Source organism: Mastigoproctus giganteus, chromosome 6 (assembly GCF_048544385.1).
Source record: "Mastigoproctus giganteus isolate SK-2022 chromosome 6, ASM4854438v1, whole genome shotgun sequence".
Lineage (NCBI taxonomy): Eukaryota > Metazoa > Arthropoda > Arachnida > Uropygi > Thelyphonidae > Mastigoproctus > Mastigoproctus giganteus.
The window spans coordinates 122,753,042-122,777,456 of NC_143580.1; the positions used below are offsets into that span (position 1 = coordinate 122,753,042).

Here is a 24,415-nt window from a genome sequence, read left to right on the forward strand (position 1 = left end):
TTTGTTTTTAGTCTTCAGTATTCCGCGAATCTCAACTTCTGCTGGAGACCAGTTTCTATGAGATTGATTTCGATGCCTGGCTTGATATACTTTTCTCAAGTTTATGAATTGTCTGTGCCACCATACACATATTTTTGTGGTAATTTTTTTTTTCTTTTTAGTTGATAGACAGCAAAGGTTTCAATATCGATTTCTGAACATAAGTAACAGTTTCTTGAGCATCCAATTGTTCCAAGATGACCAATAGCATTTACAGATAAGTCTTTTTTGAATTGAAGAATCAAATCTATCCCATTTAATACTGCGAACAGAAAAATGTGTTAACTCGGGAAGTATATCATCATGATTAGATTTTTGCAGAGGTTTAATTTTGAACAATATTCCAAGATGGTTACTGAAACACCAGTCGGGATTAACAAACTACAGTAGACTGTTAAAATAACAGCACATTCCAGCTAACAACACATTGAAATCAGATGTTTACATACAGCACAGATGTCTTGCAGTGCCGAAAAAGAAAACGGCAAGTCACGTGATTATGTACATGTTTACGTTCGCCATTTTGAAAGTGAATTCTGTACTGATATCACAGATTATACTGCTGTTTTACATTTATTTTAAATTAAAAACCCCTCACACTATAGCTCTTAAAGTTAATAAACCTCATACAGAGAAGGAAAGAAGAAAAACATTAGGGCTTAGTGACAAACTTGATATAATCCAAACTATTACATCAGGGTCACCCAGAAAGTTAATTTGTATACCCATATGTATTGTGTCTGTATGAATATGTTCTCTGGTCAATTTGCCTGTTTTGCTGGAGGAAAAAATCTTGCTATCTACACCTGAAACCAACTAACTCAGCAACGGAGTGAAAAAACCCCATAAAAGGGTCGTCGATGGGATTTGAATCCAAGCCTTTTCCACCTAATAAAGAAAATATAACTGGGCGTAAGCAGGAGTGAATTAATGGCAGAATATAACATTGGATTGTCAACATGTTTCTATTCTTTATGTGCAGTTAACAAAATTGGATTCTTCATCTATTTCTTATTTAGCCTCATTACTTATCCATTAAATATATTAAAAATAAAACTTTCTAGATAACAGAAAAATTGAAACAACGACATCTTGAATCGCCGAAGGGGCCGTTATTCTGAAAGTCTACTGTAGTTTGTAATATTATAAGTCATATTTGCCAAAGTTACAGTGAGAGTAGCAATCCTCCTTGGCAATGATATTGCCAAGGAGGATGTCTTTGCATGTGCTCGATGAAACAAGTGTGAGGAAGTTAGGTGCCAACTCAAATTTTTGTTATGGGCCTTTATGAGAGCTTGAAGAACAGGGTGATGCCCTCGAAGGATTTAAATTGGGAAGCCCATCAACCTCCCCAAGGCAGAATGCACTGGTCCCACAGGAACCAGTTGTTGTCGGCGGCTCTATTGTCAGTGAAAAGGGAATATATTGTGCAAAAAGGATAGGTGGAACAGGACCAGGGTATGTCTGCCAGGGGCGAAAGTTTATGATGTTATACAGCAGATATCACCTTTTAAGGGCACAAAAGGTGATATTGTTGTACATATTGGCACTAATGACATTAAGAGTAGGAGAACTGTGGAATTACTTAACAAGTCAGGTCAATGTTGAAAAAAAAGCTACGAGTTAGGGTTGAATTTGAAAGTGTCTGCAATTCTGCCAAGACATGACAGGAGGGAGTACAGGCACTCCCTGACTTACGTAATACTCAATTTCTGTAAATTCGACTTTACGTAAGTTTTTGCCGGCGGTGCAAACTTAAAAAAATCGTGGAAACATATTTTGCATCCCGCAGGAAAAAATGGAGGTATTGCGAAAACATCACCGCAATGTGAACACAATAACACATTGTTTTTTTGGTAATTCGTTCCAAAACCTTCGAAGTTGAAATTTTCGCAATATAAGTAAGCTATTTATCTCTCTAAAAGGTCATTTTTATAATGGAGTGTTATCCTTTCATCATTATCATATGTTCTGTTAAAAGAATCAATTTTGAATGGCTTTTGATATTTTTCTAAAGAACATTTCTGGAGTTCACAATCATAAAACAATAAAAACAATTTGCACTTTCAAGTTTATTGGGCTTTTCTGCTAGTGCATCTAATTATAAATATTGATCATTGCAAATATTGCATTTGCAATGATCCCGATAACTAGAATTGTGTGGGTTTTTAGGTTATTATGGTGAAATGTGTTCCCCTTCACTGAAATCTTCAATCATATAAGAAACATAAATAAATTTTCAGAATCTTCTCTTCATTCCTATTTACTTATTATAATGATGAAGGGAAAGCAACCAATGGAAAGTGCAAGTGGTGGCAGTGCTAGGAAACCACACAGAATTGATTTAGAAATGAAGATGAAAATGATTAAGAGAGAGAGAGAGAGAGAGAGAGAGAGAGAGGGTGTGTGTGTGTGTGTTTAATGGCTCATAAGCTGATTAAGAAGTATAAAGGAAGGGCAAAGTTTCTCATCTATTGCATGGAAATTAAGTCTTGCTGCTTCAACAGTGAATGCTATTTCAAAGGACAGTGCACATATAAAAGAACATGTTAAAGGAGCAACACATTTAAGATCAACAGTGTTCTGGTGCTATACAGAAATTGGAAAAGCTATTAATAACATGAATGGAAAATCAGATTCAGAAGCGAGTGCCCCTGAATCTACTGGCCATTCAAGCAAAAGCAACAAGTATTTATGAAGACATTAAGGATAAGTATGGCGAGCCCAAGTCAAGTTCGTGGCAAGCAAAGGGTGGTTTAATAGGTTCAATCATTGCACTGGTTTCCACAAAAGTATGCAGTGAAGTAGCCAGTGCTGATTCTGCAGCAGCAGAGAAATTTTGTGATGTGTTGGGAAAAAACCTTCTAAATTTCCATGGCCCTCAACCTTGCAGTGGCGTACTTATCAGTTGGAGATGTTGATTCTGGCAATGTCGAAAGGTAAAACTTGCTGACGTTATGCCCGTCTCCTCTCTCTGTTTGTAATTTTATAATTTTGAAATTTTTGCAACTTTTTCCTATGTATGAGATAAAAAAAATTGAATAAATAATTCTATTCACATGTTCGTTGAACATTTCTTTTTTTCTTCATTCAATTAAATTTATCAAGCATAGTTGAAAGTGATGCATAAGCATTTAGGGGAATTCCAACTTACGTAAAATTCGACTTACGCAGAGTTCCATGGAAAAAAAAAAAGGTAAATTGCAGCCATTATCAACCCACTGCAGGATGGAAGCCTCCTCAACAATTCATGCTGAGGGAAATGGACCATAATCTGCCACGCTGGTCCAGTGCGGGTTGGCAGATCGATCGTATTCAGCAGTCAGGGGCTTGAACCCCGGTCTACTCAAAGAGCGTGTGTTACTGCACCCCCGCTCCTGACCACTCGGCAAACACAACCCTTACTTAAGTCAGGGAGTACCTGTATACGATGAGAGCCTTTTTAATCAATTCAGCCCTGGAGAAATTGTGCAGGGCTCGTGGTGTAGAATTTTTTTCAATGTGGTCTGTGCCTGATAACAGGAGAGACTGCTTCTACAGGGATGGGATACACTTAAACAGGCACAACACTTAAACAACTTCCCAGATATTGACTGGAACTTGTGAGCTGGTCACTCGCACACTAGCAAAGCTTTGTGGATTTACTGGATGATTGTTTTCTACAGCAGCATGTCTGAGAGGCAACCAGTGAGAGTAATACTCTTGATCTGATTACGAGCAATGATTCTTCATGCATTAAGAATCTGCAGCTAAAGGAACCACTAGGTGGCAGTGATCACAGTGTGATGTGGGATTTACTCAAAGATATAACTAACATCAGGGGTAAAGGGAAGGGTTTTTGCTTTCGTAAAGGTGACTACAGTGGTCTGAGACAGTTTTTTAATTCTATACAGCGAGTCCCATTGATGATGTCACCAACAGCAAATTCTAAATGGGATGCATTCAAAGAATTAATCTTGGAAGTTACTAGGCTTTTCATACCAACTAAGAAGTATAGTTCAAGGTTTAGGCCTAAATGAATGTCAGATGAATTAATGAGACTCTTGGCAGAGAAGAAAAATGCATGGAATGCATATAAATTATCAGGTTACACACAGAAGCCTATGGTAGATATAAGGTGGTCTATAATTAAGTCACAAGAGGTTAGGCAGGTAAAGGCAGATTAAAGAAATCTTTGGCAAAAGATAAAAAGAAAACCAGCAAAGATTTCTTTACTTACATAAACTCTAGAAGGAAGAGGATGAATCAGATTGGTCAATTAAATATTGATGGTTCGACTGTCGATGATCTTACTTAGGTAGCTGACAGACAATGAGTATTTTGCATCTACATTCACACATGAGCAGTTATTCAGGGTGGGGAATGCCAGAAGTTTATCAAACTCTGGCAGGGATCTAAATGGTTTTGTAACAACTGAGAGTAAAGTGGAGGAGATTTTGTTGAAGTTAAATATAAGAAAGGCACCGGGGCTGTATGAGATCTATCCAGTTTTATTAAAGGAGCAGGGCCGTACTTATAAATAGGCAAATGAGGCATTAACGTCAGGCCTCACAATAGAGGGAGTCCTTGTGAGGCCTCTGTAATCTCAAATTTTTTAAGGGATTTCTTTTTTTAACCCTCTGAACTAAACTGGGGCCCACTTGTACCTACCATGTTTACATTTTAAACAGAGACAGGTGAAATTTACTGAAAGTGTGGTGACTCATTTCTCCAAAAGAACAGATTAATTTCCAGAATAAAGAGAAAATCACTCTTTCCTAATTCTCTAATAGGGTGTAACAGTAGAACAGGTTGACCCCTGCATATTATCTATGTCCGCAATATGCCTTAATCTTTCCCACTGGCTATGAACACAAGAAAGCAGTTAACTAGCACGCCTTCTCTGAACAGTATGTGGGAAAGGCAGTTGTTGTTATTTATTGTTATTTGGTTTTTTTTTTTAGGAGCATTAGCAACTAAGGCCATATTGCTCTGGGGATATGCGGTGGTCATTCCCTGACCTTTCCGCATCCTCCATATTTGGTTGTCACGGGCTCGAACCCCGGTCTAATCAAGATGCGTGTGCTACGCACTGCTGCTCCTGCCCACCTGGCTACAGAGGCGCCAAAGGCAGTTGTAAATGTGTTACAAACACCACTAAATTGTGGAACATTAATCCTTTTCTATAGCAGCAGCTCTATTACCTAAAGGCCAGAGGTGCGAACAATGCATACCCGGGTCTCTAAAAATCCATATGTTATATGGAAATTTTATTTGTTCTACAGAAACTATTTTAATTGGACCACCCATGGATTCGAGAATCTATATAAGCTGAGACCTGAAAATTGTAACATTTAGTTTGATTGTTGATGTGCCAAGTTGAAGTGTGATATGTAGGAGTGCACCCACACTGAAGTAAATATAGGTATGTATCTATCTCTCTGAAAGTAATGGTATTTAATAAATTTTGATTCTGTTGTAACAGAAAATTTAAATATCATATCTGTGTAATGTTTCGTTATCTATTGTGACTGTGGCATAAGTTTCCCTTATTGAAAGCTTTTTGTTTTTCTCGCTCTTAAAATATGAATTGATTCATAGGTGTTAATTTTTTATATTGAATCAATATCATTATGTTATATCAGACAGAGAGTGGTAATCAATGGAAACTGCTCATCGTGGACTAATGTTATTAGTGGAGTCCCTCAGGGTTCAGTATTGGGTCCTTTATTGTTCTCTGTATTTATAAATGATATTGATGATGGTATATCAAGCTTAATGTCCAAGTTTGCAGACGATACGAAGGTTGGCAGGGTTGTCAAGGACACTACTGACACTATGCTGCTGCAACAGGATCTGGAAAGGTTGAGCAGATGGGCTGAGAGGTGGCAAATGAAGTTTAACATTGACAAATGTAAAGTACTACATATGGGAAACAGCAACCCCAGAGCAACGTATCAACTCTGTGGTACTACACTGACAGTGGTAGAGAATGAAAGGGACCTGGGGGTGGTTGTGCAGGCAGATACGAAGTTCTCTGAGCAGTGCAGACGGGCTGCAAGAGTAGCTCACGGTGTTGTCAATGATATATAGAAATTTTTCTAGAAGGGATAAGGAGGTGATTATTCCCTTGTATAAGGCAATGGTCAGACCGCACCTACAGTACTGTATACAGGTCTAGAGGCCTCATTTCAAGGAGGTAGAGATGCTGGAATGAGTACAGAGAAGGGCAACACGAATAGTGAATGGAACAAAGGGGTGCTCTTAAGAAGAAAGGCTTATGTTTTGCAAATTACAGTGTCTGGAGACTAGGCACCGGCGAGGTGATCTGATAGAGGTGTATAAAGCCTTGAATGGTTTGAGCATGCTCAATGCTGATGGGATTCTTCCTCTTGCTCAGAATAATCACCTGAGAGGGCATAAATTCAAATTGAGGAAAGACAAATGTAGGATAGACGTGAGGAAATTTGCCTTTAGCCAGCGGGTGGTTGGTTGCTGGAATAGACTTCCATCCCTTGTCGTAGAAGTTGATAGACTAAATAAGTTTAAGGCTCGGCTGGACAGGTATTTCGAACGAACAGAGGGGTGAAGTGGAAGTGGTTATTTTTTTATTTATTTATTTATTTGTTTGTTTGTTTTTTTTTTTTTGGCTGATGCTGCATAAGCTTGCTTTCTTGCATCAAATGCCTCTACTAATGCTAATGCTAATATTACTCTTAAGCTATGTTACTATAATCTTATTTGAATCAAAAATCTGAAATTGCCAATAAACAACAAATTAAATGAAGCAGTAATTAAAACAATGATATATTAATATTTAAAAGGCATTAATCATAACAGCAGCAACTATACCAAAGAAGAAAATGTTTCAAATATTGAGCATATGTACAATATTATTAATGATGGACTTAGATTGACATTTCCAAATGTTAAAACAATTCTGAAAATATTTCTCACAGTGCCTGTAATAAATGCAGGTGGTGAACGGTCTTTTTTATCAGATCACATTAATGCTATGTGCGTTTATTTTTAAGAGACGTTCAATTCTGGGTCATACTGACACGGAACTAATGAAACAAATTCAGGTCTGAAGAAAATTATTGGCAAGATATTTTAAAAAGAATTACTGCTACTGTTCAGCTTTTGAGTAAACCTGGTTTAGGATTTAGGGGTAGTAACGACAAAATTTATAGGGGAAAAAAAAAAAAAAGGTAAACTGCAGCCATTATCAACCCACTGCAGGATGGAAGCCTCCTCAACAATTCATGTTGAGGGAAATGAACCGTAATCTGCCACACTGGTCCAGTGCGGGTTGGCAGATTGACTGCTTGAACCCAGGTCTACTCAAGGAGCATGTGCTACTGCACTCCCATTCCTGACCACTAGGCTAAGGAGGCCTCATTTATATGGAAACGTAATGGTAATTACTTAAATTGCCTAGAAAATTTGAGTAAATCTGATAATTTTATTAATAAATCACATAGAGATGTATGCTAATTGTGGACCCAGCAAAACTAATTACCCTTCACATAAAATATATGATTAATTTATAGAATTGATGGCAGAAAAAATTGAAAAGGTGATTATTCCATTATTCTTAATTTAACCCCTGACATTAGCCACATTGATCAATTAGTGTTTATTATAAGATACATGTCACAAAATTCTCACAATTCTCAAACCGTGTTGTCTGTATTTTACATATTTGAAACAATTTTAATATACTGAAAGAGAAGGAAAATTATTAACTGGCGAATGACAGTACAAAGATAAGAAAAATCAAATTAAAAAAAGAAAAACTATGTGCGACGAAATGAGAGATAATGAAGTAATTTTAGACGGGAAAGAAATGTTTATTATCAATACATTCAATGTTGTTTGTGAAACTGCTGAAATAAACAAACAAACATAAGTATACACCAATATTTTAGGTACTTTTAAAATATTTATAAATCTTGATTTAGACGAAACTGAATTCAACGCTAATATCAATAATTTAATAAGTATATATAAAAATGACATTGACTCAGAAAAGTTTAAAGATGAAGTTATCCAATTTTTACTGTTTATTAAAGGAAAAATTAATATGAATGAAATGTATAATATCTTTAATAATGGATTAGGATCTACATTGCCCAACATAAAAACAATATTAAAAATATTTTTAACAATGCCGGTTAGTAATGCAAGTGGACAACGGTCATTTTCTGTTTTCAAACGAGTAAAAAATCATTTGAGGAATAGTTTAATTCAAGATAAAATGAGAAATTTGTCATTGTTATTTATTGAATCTGAACTAGTAAATAGCATTAATTATGATGATTTAATAGATATTTTTCCAAAGCTAAAGCCAAGGAAAAAATATTTATGCAAATAAATTGAATGAACTCATAAATTAGCTATTGCATTGCTAGTTTATAATGTACCCGCTATTATTTACTGATGACAAACAAGATGTGAATGTTTTTATATTTTTGTAACACAATTTTTGATATTGTTTTCGTAATAAAATTAGTAATTACACTGATTTGTCGTACTTATCTGTGTATCATACTTTATTGTTGTTGGGTTTCCTGTATCTCAGTTTTGACAGTGGAGGTGACCTAGGTTTTATTCCGTTGGGGGCCCAAATTTATGGTGTTCATCAGGCATGGTGAAGTGAAATAAGGAGCTACTTGTAAAAGGGCAGTGAATGCTGGTCACAAAACACGGTGATGGAAGTCGATTCGCTGACCATGTGATGACCCGCTAAAGCCATGTGGCTGGTCATCATACCCTCACTGGCTGTTGCGACCCAGAGTACTCTACTTTATATTTCGCAGTATTGCAACGTTTGTGTTTAAATGAATCAGTAAAAATAATTGGATTTTTTTCTGATCATATTTATATATACATGTTTTTTTTTTTTTTTTTTGGCCTCTGGTATCTTTAAAGGGGGCCCGCGCAAGAGCTTAGCGCCTCAGGCCCCTGTGAAGTGTAAGTCCGGGACTGTAAAGGAGGCAGCAAAGGAAGCAAGCAAATCCTTAGCCATAATTATGAGAGCTTCTGTGGACTCAGAGATCCCCTTTGGACTGGAAATGAGCAAATGTGACCCCCAATTCACAAAGGAGGATCAAATGGCAACACGAGTAATTACAGACCTGTTAGTCTAACTTCTGTTGCAGGGAAATTAATGGAGACACTGGTTAAAGAAGCATTGCAGGATCATCTAGATAAGACTACAGTAATAATTCAGACACGGCATGGGTTTGCTAAGGAGAAGTCTTGTCTGACCAATTTGATTGGATACGATGATGTGGTCACAAAGAAACTGGATGCAAAAAAATAATTTTGATATCACATACTTGGATTTCAGGAAAGCTTTTGATACTGTACAAATTGGAGCAGTATAGCATTAAGGGCAAGTTGCTGCAATGGATAAAAGGATATTTGCATGGAAGAAGACAGAGTGGTAATCAATGGACACTGCTCTTCATGGACTAATGTTATTAGTGGAGTCCTCAAGGTTTAGGTGTTGGGCCCATTGTTGTTTTGTATATTTATCAATGATATTGATGAAGTTATATCGGGCTTAATGTCAACTTTGGAGACGATACAAAGGTTGGCAGGGTTGGTAATGACAATATGCTACTGCAACAGGATCTAGAAAAGTTGGCAGATGGGCTGAGAGATGGCAACTGAAGTTTAACACTGATAAATGCAAAGTACTGCATATGGGTAGGCTAATGAAAAAGTCCTGAGGTCTTTTTCATTCTTCACTTCGGATCTAAAGTCACTTCATATCTGAAGTCAGATATGAAAATTTCTGAGCAGTGCAGACAGTCTGCAAGAGTAGCTCATTGTGTCTTGTCAATGATTTACAAGAATTTTTCTAGCAAGGTTAAGGAGGTGATTACCCCCCTTGTATAAGGCAATGGTCAGGCTACACCTTGAGTACTGTATACAATCCTGGAGGTCTCATTTTAGGTAGATTGTAGAACTGCTGGAATGAGTACAGGGAATGGCAATGAGAATGGTAAATGGAACAAAGATTTGCTCTTACGAAGAAAGACTTAAGTTCTGCAAATTGCAGTGTCTGGAGACTAGGAACCTGCGAAGTGATCTGATTAAGGTGTATAAGGCCTCGAATGGTTTGAGCAAGCTTAATGCTGATGGGATTCTTCCTCTTGTTCAGATTACAGAACTGAGAGGGCATAAATTCAAATTGAGGAAAGACAGTTGTACAATAGATGTGTGGAAATTTGCCTTTATCCCGCAGGTGGTTGATTGCTGGAACAAACTTCCATCTGTTTCTGGAAGTTGATAGCTTAAATAAATTCAAGGCAGAACTAGACAAACATTTGGAGTGAATGGATAGGTGAATTGGGAATGTGTTTTTTTTTTTTTTTTTTTTTGGCTGATGCTGTATAAGCTTACTTTCTTGCATCATATGCCACTACTAATGCTAATGTGCAATGATCACTGCCAAAAGGTTCCTTTACTTGAAGATCCTTAACACATGATGAATCAGTGCTGATAAACAAATAAAAAATAGCACTCTCCCTTGTGGTCTCTCTAACATGTTGGTGTAGAAAGCAGTCATCCAACAAATCAAGTGTGAGCAGCCAACCTGTGAGTTCTAATTGACAAGGGCGGCTCATCCCGAGGGTGCAAGAGGTGCATTGAACCCGGACGGAAACATTCGGGGTCGCCTGAAACTTACATACACATATGAAGAAAATTTTAAAGATGGTTGCCAAATTGCGATTGGCACCTGGGTGCCATTTTCCCTAGCAACTCCCCTGTTAATCGACTTCTGGAAAACTAAATCCAGCACTGATAAGAGGTGTTGATTATCTAACTAACCCATTCCTTGACTGTCTAATGTACTTGACTGGAAAACAATTTGGGGTCAACAATGCCCGAGTATAAAAAAATGTTAACAAAACCCTAATATAAAAGTTTTGTAACTGATGTTAATATAAAAGTTCTGTAAACAATGTCACAATATAAAAGCATATTTGCTATAAGAAATTTGCAATCTCAAATGTTTACTTTTAATCAAGGGTACTGTTGTTTAAAAGAGATGATTATTTTCTGAAGAAAGAGTATGCTGGAAAAGAAAATTCCTGGCAGGGGTTGTGTTCATTTCACAAAAAGATTGGATCAAGGAAAGATTCAACCTTAAAATTTTAGATGATTTTTTTGAATCTGAAAACTTATATGCTGGAATATATAGTATATAATATCTCATTAAGTATATATCAATTTAAAGTCTAAGTTTTGTAACTAGTGTAAGTTGCCCAATAGTTTCAGAGGTTATTTTTGGAAAATGAAAAGTTGAATTATAGCAGTTGTACGTGAGAATGTAGAGCAATTCTATTTTACTTACTTGCGAATATCTTAAATATTAACCAGCAATTTGTAAAAAAATTATGAAATTGACTTTTAAAAAAATTGTTTATTCTTCAGCAAGACCACCAGGTCATAGGAATTCGCAATCATGAATAAATCATTAATTATATTTAGCAGTCATGGGCTTCAACCACAGTCCACTTAAAAAAAGTGTATGCTACTGCACTCTCGCTCCTGACCACTCAGCCACATCAGGTCTTCTTCTTTAAACACATAACTGGAATCTATATAGATTGTCTTAAATTAGTTGCTATTAACCTACATAGGTTAATATGTCTTAAATAAGTTGCTATTAACCTACATAGGTTAATATGTCTTAAATAAGTTGCTATTAACCTACATAGGTTAATGTCTTAAATTAGTTGCTATTAACCTACATAGGTTAATATGTCTTAAATTAGTTGCTATTAACCTACATAGGTTAATATGTCTTAAATGAGTTGCTATAAAAGAGTCCCTCCCTATTTTTTTTTCAAGTTGTGATATCCAACTAGTATACAACATAGTCAGCAATCAATCCATATCTTGTATGTAATTTAATGCCATTTAATATGTGTCAGTTCAATGTATCCTCCACCATTATAGCAAGCTAAGCATAACTGAAGCATAATTTAATGAATGGTCCCTTCATTAAATTCATTTTAAAGAAGTTGTACCATACCATGGCAGCACTTTTGGATAACTCTGGCTCTTTTAATGAACTTTCCATCCAACCTTCCATCACATTCCACCTGACATTCCAGACACACTGCACTTTAATTCTTTTTTTTAAATACTCTACACAGCATGATATTTCTTTCCAGTTTCCTTATGAATTTTTTTGATGACCTCTATATGTCTTTTCAACTGCCTGAACATTTTCTGTAAATAGAGATGCAGATGATCTTCCACTATGTTTGGCACCAATGACTGTATCTTGTAACTTTTCAGTACATTTCTTAACCTGGCAGCAGAGACATCACCAATTATAACAATGGTGGTGGTACGGGGTCTGACAGACCTTACTTTTTTTTTTTTTCTGAAAAAGTTTTTTGGTTATTTTTTGAATTCTGCACAGAGTATATACCAATACTTGACCATACTAGAGTGCAATATTTCAAAAACATTTTTCGTTAAAAATAAAAATTCAAAAATTTTTAAATATGTTTTATACACCTATTTTCAACAAAATAAAATTTTTATTAATTCCGCTGAAAAAAGAAGAAAAACATGAAAATAAGAGTCACTTCCATTTTAAGGTGTATGAAATTATAAATGCATAAAAATTAAGAACTGCACATGTGTATTCCTGATTAAAATACATATTTGATATAAACATATTTTTATACATTTTTCTTAATTATTCTAATCACACTAAAAAAAAATTATATACAAAATAAAACACTAATTAAACCTGAAAACATATCATTTAAAGAAGTAACAATTAGGAAAAGTAATTCATTGCACCCAACCCTCATAATACCAGTATGGGCAAAATTACCAACTAACTAAATTTATCGGTGAATTTATCAATGAATGGTGTTAAAATAGGAAACAAAAAATGAAAAACAATATATTATGCAATGTCACAGTACTTCTTGCACAAACAGAAGCAAGTAGTACTGATGACTTATAAACATTGCTATATACTTTTAAACAAATCGCAGCAAAAAATGAGTATAAATATGAAAATTTCAGTAAATAAAAGCATTAATAATATCCAAAGAGCCTGTACAAGAATAGAATTAGAAAAAATAAACTAGCACAGGTAATGAAATTTAATATTTCAACATAGGAATTAACAGCAGCAGCAGTGGGCAAGGTCATAAACCAGGTGAACAAGGATAACAGAAGTAATCAAAACAAAAGGGAAGTGACTATAGCAGCCACAAAACTTTTTATATTAACTAAGAGATATAGTTCAAAGGTTAGACCTAAATGGACGTCAGATGAACTAATGAGACTCATAGCAGAGAAAAAAAATGCATGGGATGTATGTAAATTATCAAGTGATAAAAACAACACCTACAGTGGATAACAACTAAACTTGATCAAATCTCAAAGTAAGTCAGCCAAGATAAGGGAGATTACAAGATCTATGACAAAGACAAAGAAAAGCAGCAAAGACTTCTTTACTTATGCAAACACTAGAAGGAAGGGGGGGATGAATCACATCTGTCCACTTGATATCGATGATTCAACTGTTGATGATCATGATCCTGTCAGGTTACTTGCTGACAAACTGAATAAGTATTTTGCATCTACATTCAGATTAGGAATTCTTTAAGGAAGTGGATGCCAGAAGTTTATCAAACTCAAACAGGGAGCTAAATAATTTTGGAATAACTGAGAGGAAAGTGAAAGAGAAACTGTTGAAATTAAACATAAAAAAGACACCTGGGATGGGTGGGATCTATTCAATTATATTAAGGGAGATAGCAAGAGAGAGGATAGCACAAGAAAAGACAAAACAGCGCAGAAAGGGGAACTATAGGAAATTTTGGAATTGGTGAAAGAAATGAAAGACTTGTGGAATTTGCAGAATCTCAAGGATTGTCAGTAATGAACACTTTTTTCAAGAAGAGGGTGAACAGAAAGTGGACATGGAAGAGTCCAAGTGGATTAACAACTAAAGAAATCGACTTCATCCTCACTAACAGAAGATATATCGTGAATGATGTTACCGTCCTGAATAAGGTAAATGTTGGAAGTGATCACAGAATGGTAAAATGTACACTTGATATAGATGTAGGAAAGGAAAGGAAAAAACTGACTCGAGTAAATAATACAAAGGTCTTTGAGATAACAGAAGAGGAGAAAAAGCAGTATGTACTGGAACTTAGAACAGGTTTGAGCTTCTGCAGACTGTTCAGGACCAAAATATCAACAAGGAATATTACAACTTTCTGAAAGTGATAAAACCCAAGAAACCAATAGGGAAAAAGAAATCCAAAGAAGTAAAAATTAGTCAAGAAACACTTGTTATGATGAACCAAAGGCAACAAATGAAGGGCAAGATAAACACTGACAAGGAGAAAATTGAGTATACTGAGTTATGCAAAGCCATTAGAAAGAGGCTCAGAGAGGACATAAGAAGATTTAACACAAGAAAAGTAGAACAAGCATTAAGGGAAAACAAAGGACTTAAATCAACAGCAATGAGCAGTAATACAGAAAGACAAATGATACCGAAACTGAAGAATAGCGATGGTGTACTTATAAATAGCAGAGAAGGCATAATTCAAATAGCAGAATTATACAAGGAGCGAGGGAATGATGCCAGCAGTGGGGAAGATGGATCGCAAATTAGCAACACATACGACATACCCGATATTCTTCCTGATGAGGTAGAACATGCGTTGAAGAAAATGAAGAATCAGAAAGCTCCGGGGGAAGATGAAGTTACTGTAGAGTTGTTAAAATTAGGAGGAAGAGACATAACACAAAAACTGGCAAGGCTCTTCACAAAATGCATTAGAAAAGGTGTGATGCCTAAGCAGTGGAATAATGCAATCATAGTTTTGCTGCATAAGAAAGGAGATAAATCAGAAATTATAGACCAATTAGCTTGTTATCCCACATCTAAAAGTTGTTCACAAGAGTCATTACTAACAGATTAGAAAGAATACTTCATGAGAATCAACCGAAAGAGCAAGCTGTCTTTAGGACAGGATTCTCAACTATGGATCACCTTCATGTAATATCACAACTAACAGAGAAAGAAAATGAATATAAAACACCATTATGCCTGGCATTTGTGGATTATGAAAAGGCATTTGACTCCATACAGCATAAGGCAATGTTTCGGGTATCTAAATACATAGTATATAGGGTATCTAAATACATAGATACCCTATATATTATGATTTTGAAGAAAATATATGAGAATGCTACCTCCTTGATTAGACTAGACAAAGATAGTAGCAAATTTAAAATTGAGAAAGGAGTTCAACAAGGAGATACAATATCTCCAAAGTTGTTTACTGCTGCCCACGAGGAAGCTTTCAGAAGATTAGACTGGTTGCAGAAAGGAGTCAATATGAATGGAGAGTACCTAAACAATTTACGATTTTCAGATGACATTGTGGTCATAAGCCACAATCACAAAGAATTAGAGGAAAATCTTAATCAGTTATGCACAGTTAGTAAGGATTTTGGACTAAAGATGAATATGGCTGAAACAAAAGTAATGATGAACAAGTATGCCACAGAAAGGGACATAATGATTGAAGGAACAGTAATTGAAAAGGTAAAGTCATATACTTATCTGGGACAAGTTATTAGCTGTAATAATGATAAATGGCTGGAAGTCAAGAGAAGAATAAATTTTGGACTGATAGCATTCAGGAAATATAGTCACATACTGAAGAGCAATATCCCAGTTTGTCTGAAACGTAAAATAATGTTGTTGTTCTTGTTATTTGGTTTTTAGGAGCATTAGTAACCAAGGCCATATTGCTCTTGGGATATGCGGTGGTCATTCCCTGACCTTTCTGCATCCTCCATATTTGGTGGTCACGGGCTCGAACCCCGGTCTAATCAAGAAGCGTGTGCTATGCACTGCTGCTCCTGCCCACCTGACTATGGAGGCGCCCCACGTAAAATAATGAACCAATATACACTCCCCACCATTATTTATGGAAGTGAAACTTGGGCACTCACCAAAAGAATGAAAGAAAGCTGAGAACTACACAGCGAATAATGGAACGAATTATATTTGGAATCAGACTGTTTGATAAGAAAAGAAACACATGGATTAGGCAGAAGACTCAAGTAAAGGACATTCTTATCAAAACTAAAGAACTAAAATGGTCTTGGGCAGGAAACATAGCTCGAAGACATGATGACAGATGGACTAAGAAAATAACAGAATGGTACCCAAGAGGAGCTAGAAGAAAACCTGGAAGACAACAGCAGAGATGGATAGATGAAATTCATGAGTTTGTGGGTAGTAAATGGATGGCCATTGCACAAAACAGAAGGAACTGGAAAGTTGCTGGAGAAGCCTTCATCTTGCAGTGGATTGAAAATGGCTGATGATGATGATGAAACTATAATTATGAGTGTATCCTTAGGTTCATGGGAGGTTCCTATGCACTTGATATGTGAAATGTATCCCCAATTCACAAAGGGGTATCAATTTAGCCCCGGAGAGAATGCACAAGGCTCCTAAGGTACAGTTTTTCACAGCAAGGTCTGTGCTTGTTAACAGGAGCAACTGTTTTTTACAGGGATAGGATACACTTGAATAGAAGGGAAGCAAGATATTTGTTGATGTTATTGAGGCAGTGATAGGCATGTTGGAAAACTGCTAGCTTGGGAGGATACACAGACTAATAAATAATTAATTGTGGACACAGGCAGATGTGAAAGTGATTTTTGCACTGTTTCTTTTGGAACATTCAGCAGCTTGGAAAATAAGGTGTCAGAGATTTTGAGCCCTGCTGTGGGTCATCATGGAACAAGTAACTAAACAAGATGTATTACAATAACTAAGATAAGAACAGGTGCATATATACTTGCAAATACACTAGTGCTAGGAGCACTATAAATATATTTGATTAATCTGAAGTACTGATTAAGTCATCAAATGCAGACATTGTAGGGCCACTGGAGACATGGTGCAACTCAGACATAAGGGATGCAGAATTTGAATTGGGAGAGTATAATGTATACAGAAAGGATAGACAGGACAGGTAGGTAGGGGAGGTTTTATGCTCTTAGTTATGAAGCATATTAAATCTAAGGCAATGCATCTAGTTGACATGGATGGCCAGTGCATGATTTGGTGTATTACTCAGTCTGGCATGACATAAGTACTAGGAAAACAAAAATGAGAGTAGGAGTGTGCTATAGGCCTAATGATTGTGATGAGTATACACCAAACAACTATACAGGAAAATAGAGTGAGCCAGGAAATCAGAATGTCTTATAATGGGGATTTTAACTTTCCAGATATTGACTGTAATTTGTGGGTCGTTCACACACTAGCAACGCATTGGATGAGTGTTTTCTACAGAAGCAAAGAGGAGCAACGAGAGAGTAATAATCTTGATCTAATTATTAGCAGTGATTCAGCAGTGGGTTTTTTACTTGCCTTAACAATCTGCAAGTAAAAAACCCACTGGGTTTTTTACTTGCAGGGTGGCAATGCTTAAAGTGTACTGGGTAAAGCAATGCTGGGTGGCAATGCTTAAAGTGTACTGGGTAAAGCAATGCTGGGTGGCAATGCTTAAAGTGTACAGATGTGGAATTTAATTAGACATAACTGCTGTCAAGAGTAAAGAGCTTTGCTTTCATAAGGGTGACTACACCAGTCCCAGACACTTTTTAAATTCGATATAATGAGACCAACTGATGAGGTTACCAACAGCAAATTTTAAATGGGAAACACTCAGGGAAATAGTCAAAAAAGCTACTAGGCTTTTCATACCAACTAAGTAATACTGTTCAAGGCTTAGCCCTAAATGGATGCCAGATGAACAAATGAGACTTGTCACAGAAAAGAAAAATGCAAGGGATGTAAGTGAATTATTGGGTGAAACATGCCTATGGTAGATATAAATTAGTCTGTAATCAAGTCACAGAGGAGGTTAGGCAAGCTAAAGTAGATTATGAGAAGTCTCTAGCAAAGACTTCTATGCTTATATTACCAGTAGAAGGAAGAGGCTGAATCACATTGGGCCACATGAAATCAATGGTTTAATTGTTGATGACCTTGCTCGGGTTACTGACAAACTAAATGAGTATTTTACATAAATTCACACATGAGGAATTCTTCAGGAAAGTTGATGCTAGAAATTTATCAAACTTTAACAGAGAGCTAAATTATTTGGTAATAACTGAAGAAAGTGAAAGAGAAATTGTAGAAGTTAAACATAAGAAAAGAAACTGGGGTAGATAGGCTCTATCTGATTATATTAAGGGAGGCAGCAAAGGAGGTAAGAAAACCCATATCCATAATTATGAGGGCATTTTTAGATTCAAGGGAGGTCTCCAAAAACAGCAGATACATAAATGTATCTTCAATTCACAAAGGTGAAGATCAAAGGGTGACATAAGTAACTACAGATCTGTTCAGGGAAAGTAATGGAGTCACTGGTTAAAGAAGTGATATAGAACCATCTAGACACCAGTGCAGTTATACTTCAGTCACAATGTAGATTTGTTAAGGGTAGATCTTGTCTGACCACTCTGAATGGATACTATGATGGAGTGGCAAATTTTTTTGCATCAAATTATTTGATTGAAAAAAAATGGGAAGGAAAAAATAATTTTAATATCATATACTTGTATTTCAGCAAAGCTTTTGATACTGTTGCACATAAAACACTGCTGTACAAATTGGAGCTGTGGCATTAAGCACAAGTTATTGCTATGGATAAAGGGATGGTTGAATGGAAGAAGACAGAGTGGCTATAATTGGACACTGCCCTTCGTGGACTGATGTTATTAGTGGAGTTCAACAAGGCTCAGTGCTAGGCCCATAGTTGTTTTCAGTATTTATTAATGATATTGATGAATGTATACAGCTTAATATCTAAGTTTGCAGATGATATAGAGGTTGGTAGGATGATTAATGACCCTAATGAAGGTACGCTGGAGCAACAAGATCTAGAAAAATTAGACAGATGGGCTGAGAAATGGCAACTGAAGTTTAACATTGACAAATGCAAGGTACATATGGGTAGTAGTAATCCTAGAGTAAGATAACAAATGTGAGGTACTACACTCAAGTTAGTGGAATATGAAAAGGACTTGGCGATAATTGTGAAGTCTGATATGAAGTTTTCTGCATGGTACAGAAAGGCTACCAGGGCAGCCCATGAGATTTTTTCAAATATATACAGGAATTTTGCTAGCATGATAATGAGATGATTATCCCATTGTAAAACGGAATGGTCAATGGCCACGTCTTGATTAAGGTCTGGAGGCCTCACATTTCAGGAAGGATTTGTTTGTTTGCTTGTTTGGGGATTTATTAGGTGTATCGGCATCTGTGGCCATAGTGCACCATTTCAGGTAGGATGTAAGTTGCTGGAACAGGTACAGAGAAGGGCAACAACATTGGTGAGGGGAACAAAAGGGTAACCAAGGCGGCTTCAGTTTTGCAAACTGCAGCATCTGGAGACTAGGCACATGCAAGGTGATCTGAATGAGGTGTTTAAGGCTTTGAATAGATTGAGCAAACTCAACGTTGATGGGAATCTTCCTCTTGCTCAGACTTTTCACATTGAGGGGGCAAAATTCAAGGATAGGTGCAGAATAGTTGTGACAAAGTCTGCCTTCAATAAATGGGTGAATGATTACTGGAACAAGCTCTCATCTGTTGTTGTGGAAGTGGTTAGTTTGAACAAATTCAAGGAAGAACTAAACAAACTATTGGAGGGAATGGATAGGTGAAATGGGAAGGTTTTCTTTTTTTTTCTTGCATGTCAGTGCAGTGAAAATAATAGTCCCTCATTATAACTATGACAGGATAATATCAATGCACTTCCCATGTTTTCAATACATTACATAGCATTTATTAATACTATTATTCATAAATGTACTAAATGATTTACAGAAATGCACTTATACTGAAGAAACTGCTCAGATACAGATCAAAAAGACTGAACTCTAGAAATCATTATTCATACAGTGTTTATTTTAAATAAACTACATGATTTCACCCCTTCCACAAAGCCAATAATCAAGGGGAGGGGGGGGGTATATTCAACTGTATTCCTTCTTGGGATCTTAGAAATAAGCATGGTACTTCACACAATTGATCATTAGGCCGAAGAAAAGGGCATTAAAGGTGAGATAGTGCTATAAGCTGGAGTATATTGGGAGTTTACTGTAACTGAATATGAATAGTTTCAATCAGATTGAACAATATATACTGACAACAATCAGAGAAGTCAGCATTATCATTCTCAGCAGTGCATTTCTTAGAAATTTTCTATTATGAACTATTCACTGAACCTAACACTAAAACACCTAACAGTTATAAAAGTGACTGTGAGATGAATATAATGCAATCCCTCATTATAATTGTGACAGGGAAAGGAACAACAGAATTAGACATGCACTTCCCATGTTTTAAATATATTACATAGCATTTGTTAATACTGTCATTCATAAACGCACTGATTTACAGAAATGCACTCATACTGAAACAGATTTATTGAATTACACTTTCAATCACAGATGAGGAATTTAGATTTTTAGTAGCTGGGGGGGAATGATACAGTCGGGGAAAATACATTTGGAATCAGCAGGAAAGCCAAAGACTTTTCTCCGAGTCAGATCCAGATTTGAAGTTTAGTGTGTGGGGGGGGTTATTACCTGCTAAGATTATTCCAGACACACACCCACAAAATGTTTCTGGAACATTTTTGTGAAGTTAATACAACCCTTGCCCTCCTGCTCCCTTCCATTAGGTACTTAGGGGGGAGGGGGGTTACTCATTTTCAATTCAATAATTGCCTCATAATTTCTATTCCTATTAACCCCAGGGGCTCACATCTGGTGAGTATAGGCTTGGCACACCCCCAGGGTTCTGAGCTGGATATCATCATTCTTCTCTTTCTTGGTGATTTTCTTCTACTTCTCTCTCTCTCTCTCTCTCCCAGGGTAACTCAGAAAAATTTTTTTGGCTCGTGCAGCATAAGCCTCAGGCTTCCTTGTACCATATGGCTAATAATAATATTATTAGCTGCCTGAGTTTTTCACCCTATGATAAGTTCATAGTTTAGTATCTAGCCATTCCTTCCAACAAAAAACTGGGTTTCATTAATGAAAATTTGCAAAGACTTCTTTACTTATGTAAACTCTAGAAGGAAGGGGATGAATCAGATTGGTCAACTTGAATCCAGGGGCTCAACATCTGATGAGTATGGGCTTGGCACACTCAGGGTCTTGAGCTGGATATCATCATTCTTCTGTTTCTTGTTGATTCCCTTCTACTTCTTGTTTTCTTTCTCTCTCTCTCAGGTAACTTGTGAATTTTTTTTGGCTGGTGCAGCATAAGCCTCAGGCTTCCTTGTACCATATGGTTAATAATAATAATAATAATATCGATACCTGAGCAGGATCATCAACTGTCGATGATCCTGCTCAGGTAGCTGACAAACTGAATAAGTATTTTGCATCTACATTCAAACATGAGGAATTCTGTAGGGAAGTAGAGAACAAAAGCTTATTAAACTCTAAAAGGGAGCTTAATGATTTTGTAAAAACTGAGAGCAGTGGAGGAGAAATTGTTGAAGTTAAACAGAGGAAAGTCACCTGGGGTTGATGGGATCTATCCAGTTATATTAAAGGAGATAGCAAAGGAAGTAAGCAAACCCTTAGCCATAATTATGAGAGCATCCTTTGGCCAAGGGAAGGTCCCCATGGGCTGGAGATGTAAAAATGTAACTCCAATTCACAAAGTGGATCAAAGGGTGACACGAGTAATTACAGACCTGTTGGTTTAACTTCTGTTCCGGGAAAAATAATGGAGTCACTGGTTAAAGAAGCATTGCAGGATCATCTAGTCAAGACTGCAGTTATAGTTCAGACAGCATGAGTTTAAGGGGAAGTCTTGTCTGACCAATTTCATTGGATACTATGATGTGATCACAGAGGAACTGGAGGCAAAAAATAATTTTGATATCATATACTTGGATTTTGTACAGTAGTCTCGACATGGAACACTACTGTACAAATTGGAGCAGTATGGCATTAAGAGCAAGTTGCTACAATGGATAAAAGGATGGTTGAGTGGGAGAAGACAGAGAGTGGTAATCAATGGAAACTGCTCTTTGTGGACTAATGTTATTAGTGGAGACCCGGGGCTCATTGTTGGGACCATTGTTGTTTTCTATATTTATCAATGATATTGATGAAAGTATATCAGGCTTAAAGTCCAAGTCAGTAGACGATACGAAGGTTGGCAAGGTTGTGGATGACATTAATGATAGTACACTACTGCTAAAGGATCTAGAAAAGTTGGGTAGGTGAGCTGAGGTGGAAACTGAAGTTTAACATTGACAAATGCAAAATACTACATATGGGTAACAGTAACCTCATGGTAATTTCCCAACTGTGTAGTACTACCTACACTCAGGGTAGTGGAGAATGAAAAAGACCTTGGGGTAATTGTGCAGTCAGATATGAAGTTTTCTGAGTACTGCAGAGAGGCTGCAAGAGCAGCTTGTGGGGTCTTGAGAATGATACATAGGAATTTTGCTAGCAAGGATAAGGAGGTGATTATCCTCTTGTATAAGCAAATGGTCAGGTCACACCTTGAGTACCGCATACAGGTCTAAAGGCCTCATTGTAGGAAGGATGCAGAGCTGTTGCAACGAGTGCAGAGAAGGGCAACGAGATTGGTGAGTGGAACAAAGGGTCCCCCTTACCAAGAAAGCCTTCTAGAAGTTGATAGCTTAAATAGATACAAGGCAGAACTAGACAAACATTTGGAACAAATGGATGGATGAAATGAGAAGTTTTTTTTTCCCCCCCAATTTAGCTGATGCTGTATAAGTTTGCTTTCTTGCTACATATGCCTTTATGAATGCTAATGCTGATTAAGTTCTGCAAATTGCAGCATCTGGAGACTAGGCACCAGCAAGGTGATCTGGTTGAAGTGTATAAGGCCTTGAATGGTTTGAGCAAGCTCAATAATAATGGGGGTTCTTCCTCTTGCTCAGATTACACACCTGAGGGGACATAAATTCAAATTGAGGAAAGACCATTGTAGAATATGGGTGAAATGGTTTTTTTTTTTTTTCTTGCCTGATGATTTACAAGCTTTCTTTCTTGTATCATATGCCTCTACTAATGCTAATGACGAAAGTTAAATGGCACACAGTGAATTTACCTGCTTTAGGTACAAAGGTTGTTTGTTTATTGAAGACTGCCATCCTAATTTGGCAAAGATTTGGTTCGTAGGTTTCGATTTTAGTTATATACTGCCGTTAGCACCGATCTAAAAATCAGCTTCAAACAAAAGCAGAAACGATAACTGTTTCTCGACTTCCAACTATTAGCTAACCATAGCACCGAAGCATGTTAGTTAATGTCATTTCTCATCATCTCTGAAACAAGACGACAGAAATCAAAATTCAATATCACTTTCTGAGCTAAACAATAAATGACGTTCACTCTCACAGCATCCGAATGTTTTCTTATCTGTATCTGAATACTCGTGAATCATGATATATAAAAAATTAACAATATTTCGTATGATATATTTTAACACCATACCATACGACAAATTCAGATACAATACAGCACACCAAATAAAGCAGAACTCCTAGTGGCGACATCATGCGCTATGACACAGTGGGCTTTTTTTTTTTTTTTTTTTTTTTTTTCATGAAAATCCCAAGCACGAGGCGTATTAGAAATTATAGTACTTAGTACAGTACGTACTGTGCATGGGTTGAAGGCTGAAAAAATGATAGAAGATACTTGTTGACATTAGACTTGAATTTTTGTAGATTGTAATTTTCAGGAAATCCATACGGGAGATTGTTCCAGAAAACGGAAGTTGAATGAATAAATGAACCTGTGAGTTTGAAGTTGGACAGTAAAAGGATGTTGACTAGTTGCGTGACGTATTCGGATTAGTTTGGAAGCGAGAGAGCGATTTATAGAAGCCAATTCAGAAGAACAGTACCCGTGAAAGTATCGGTAGAAAAATAATGCGGCAAAAACAGACCGTCTATGAGACAGAAAGTGGAGAGATTCTGTTAGAGATGAATCATTAATTTAACTAACTGTCCTGTTTTGAATAGAATCTAGAAGCCTGCAAGAGGTTTGGGGGCACCAAGAAATATTTGAGAACAATATTTCATGGTAGGGCGGATTTGCGATTTGTACAAAGTGAACAGCCGTAAAGAAAAAATAACAACAAGAGCGAAAGAGAAATCCCAGTTTTTTAGATGGAGAGGAAGCAATATTTGTAAGATGCTTATGCCAAGAGAGATTAGAAGTCAGGGTAATTCCCAGGAGAGATATATGATCTTGCCTAGAAATCAGGGTATCATCG

At 36.6% G+C, this 24,415-nt stretch overlaps 1 protein-coding gene across 1 annotated transcript in view; it reads right to left on the bottom strand.

Annotated features, from left to right (window-relative positions):
* Positions 1-23,339, bottom strand: part of LOC150084551 (potassium voltage-gated channel subfamily KQT member 1-like) — a 475,214-nt gene extending 451,875 nt beyond the window's left edge. Inside the window, exon 1 of the mRNA XM_090376281.1 lies at positions 23,243-23,339. The gene's annotated coding sequence lies outside the window, so the exon portion shown is untranslated. The remainder of the gene's footprint in view (positions 1-23,242) is intronic.
* Positions 23,340-24,415: the final 1,076 nt, after the last annotated feature.